This window comes from Phascolarctos cinereus, unplaced genomic scaffold (assembly GCF_003287225.1).
Source record: "Phascolarctos cinereus isolate Bilbo 61053 unplaced genomic scaffold, phaCin_HiC Scaffold_2;HRSCAF=192, whole genome shotgun sequence".
In the NCBI taxonomy this organism is placed as follows: domain Eukaryota; kingdom Metazoa; phylum Chordata; class Mammalia; order Diprotodontia; family Phascolarctidae; genus Phascolarctos; species Phascolarctos cinereus.
The window spans coordinates 244,785,154-244,788,240 of NW_027555625.1; the positions used below are offsets into that span (position 1 = coordinate 244,785,154).

Consider the following 3,087-nt stretch of genomic DNA (forward strand, 5'->3'; position numbering starts at 1 on the left):
AAGTATTGAACTTTGGAAAAAGTGATATAGTTAAAATCTTTCTCTGAAAATAGAAGTCATCTTTTAAAATTTTGACAATTGTTCTTTGCCAATGATATATAGAGACAAAATGATTGAATTTGATATCATTTCATAAACCTGCCCAGGAACCTAGTTCTTTAGTGGAACTTAAATTCTTCTATGACTAAAATCCTTTGACATAGTTAAAGTAGAGTCATGTTCTAAAATATCCAGTAGTGTTTTAAGTATTCAGAAAATTCATCTGTTCTCTCAGGTGCTTTTTTTTTTTTACTCTTCTCTGATTTACAGCTATTCCAAAACTTTACTTCTCTTTTCAAGCATCCTACCCCACACTCTCTTATCAGAGGATTTCACCTCACACTTCACTCAAAAACCAAAAGAACATTTGGCTGTCCATCAAAAGCTCCCTCTCCACCTCCACACTTAAAACCACTTCAACATAATCCATTTCCTCTAGCCCCACCCTGCTCTCTACCCCTTTGCTCTAGACTCAGATGACTTGATGACTCTTCTTGCCAATGTCAACCCTCTCTTTCTTTCCTCTCCTCTTTATCCCACACTGTCATCTTCTCCAGCAGCACATCCCTTTAATCATCTCTCAATCTTCCTAATTTTCAGTCTCTCCTATGCACTGGCTCTTTCTCTAATACCTACAAATAGCCTCAGTTCTCCCCATCTAAACAAAACAAAACATTTCTTCCTCACAATCTACCTTATGAAGTCTTAAGCCAAAGACTCAATCCCTCAAGATTTTATCCTACTGTATATTTTCCTCCCTTTTGCAACCAATCTTTTTCTTTTTCAAAAGACAAAAGTGACTATGCTTGTTGCTTCCACTTTATAGTCTCCTACTCACTTATTTAACCCCTTGAAACCTGGCTTCCATTTTTATCACTTCATGGAAAGGACTTTCACTATTTTCACCATTTTTTTCTCCTAAATTTTGTTCTCATACTTCTTGATCTCTCTAACACTGTTGCTCACATCTTCCTCTTGTATATTCTTTCCCTCCTAGGTTTTTGTAATGACACTGTTCAAGATTTCTTTAGATCTCTTTAATTGATACTTCTTGGTCTCATTTGTACAGTAATCATCATCCGTGCCTTATCTTCTATGTGTGAATACAACCCAGAGTTCTGTCTCAGACTCTCTTTTCTTTTCTTTCTACTCTCTCCCTCTCTCTTTTAATTATCCCATCATGGACTTTCTCCAGGAGATGGGCTTGGTGGGCGCAATGATGGAGCTGGTAGTGCAGAAAGTTGTGGTTCACCTCGTGGTGCTCCCCAGGGTGGTGGATCACTTCAATTTAATAGGAAAAGTTGGAAATCAGAAATGTGTTGTTGGTGTGCTCTTGGAGTCATGGCAGAAAAAAAAGTACTTGATGTGTCCAATAGTTTTGCGGTCCCTTTTGATAAAGATGACAAAGATGACAGTCTGGTTTCTTGATCATGACTATTTGGAAAATACATATGGAATGTTTAAGAAGGTCAATGCCAGAAAAAGAATAGTTGGGTGGTACCATACAGGTCGAAAGCATCACAAGAATGACATTGCTATCAATGAACTCATGAAAAGATACTGTCCTAACTCAGTATTGGTAATTATTGATGTGAAGCCAAAGGACCTTGGGCTGCCCACAGAACCATATATTTCCATTGAAGAAGTTCATGATGATGGAACTCCAACCTCCAAGACATTTGAGCATGTGACCAGTGAGATTGGAACAGAGGAAGCAGAACAGGTGGGAGTGGAGCATCTGCTCTGAGATATCTAAGACACCACAGTAGGCACCCTTCCTCAGCGTATCGTGAATCAGGTCCATGGCTTAAAGGGACTGACCTCCAAGCTTCTGGACATCAGGAGCTACCTAGAGAAAGTGGCAGTGGGCAAGTTGCCCATCAACCACCAGATAATCTACCAGCTGCAGGATGTCTTCAATCTGTTGCCTAATGTCAGTCTTCAAGAGTTTGTCAAGGCATTTTACCCGAAGACCAATGACCAAATGTTGGTGGTGTACTTGGCCTCACTGATCTACTCAGAGGTTGCCTTACACAACCTCATCAACAACAAGATTGCTAACCGAGATGCCAAGAAGAAAGAGGGGCAGGAAAAGCAGGAGAGCTAAAAGGAGAGGGGAAGATGATAAGGAGAAAGACAAAGATAAGGAAAAAGGGGATACCAAGAAAGAAGAGGAAAAGGAGAAAAAAATAAAAGTTGGTGGGTTTTTTTTGGAAATTACAATATTACAGGCTAAATGAGTATGCTGCTAGAAGGTTCTTTTCACTGTCAAGTGCTTGTTATAACATCGTTTTGATGGTTCTCTGCCTTATCTCAGAAAGGGAAGTCCCTTGCTGTTGGATCATTCAAGTCAATAGGAGGGTAAAGGGGGCCAATTTCACCTAAAGTGGCAGCTATGATACAGGCATGTGTCATTGGGGTTTTATGGTCTGGGCCTCAAGTGTTGTGTGGAAAGTGAGGAGGAGCAAATATGTGGTGTAGCTTATTTTATTTTTTCCCAATAAAACCATGTTTTGAAAAAAATATGCCATCAGTTTCAATGGATTTTATTGCTCTATTTCTGGATATAATTCCAATCTAACCTTTTCTCTTCTGGACTCCAATCCCATACTTTCAACTACCTCCTAGAAATCACAATTTGTATGTCCTATTGACATCTTAAACTCAACATGTACAAAACTTAACTCACTCATCTCCCTAAATTCTTCCTTCTTCCTGATTCTTCTCTTTTTGACAAGATCAACACCATTCTTCCAATAACCCAGGTTCAGAACCCAGGACTTATTTTCAATTATTTACCTAAACTCAGTCCCTATATTCAATCAGTTACCAAGCCTTGTCAGTTCTACCTCTTCAACATAACTTGCACCAATTCCCTTGTTTCCTCTTCACTCACACCCAAACCACCCTGGTTCAGGCTAGTATCATCTGTCATCTGAACAAATGAAATAGCTTCTTATTTGATCTGAATAAATCTAGGAGCTCCTCTTTGCCATCTGTTCTCTATACAGCTGCCAAACCAATATTTCTAACCTGCTAATTTTACCA

General features: G+C 39.2%; 1 pseudogene; it reads left to right on the forward strand.

Moving 5' to 3' along the window:
- The first annotated feature begins 1,255 nt into the window (after positions 1-1,255).
- On the forward strand, positions 1,256-2,279 carry LOC110205057 (26S proteasome non-ATPase regulatory subunit 7 pseudogene; annotated as a pseudogene).
- Positions 2,280-3,087: the final 808 nt, after the last annotated feature.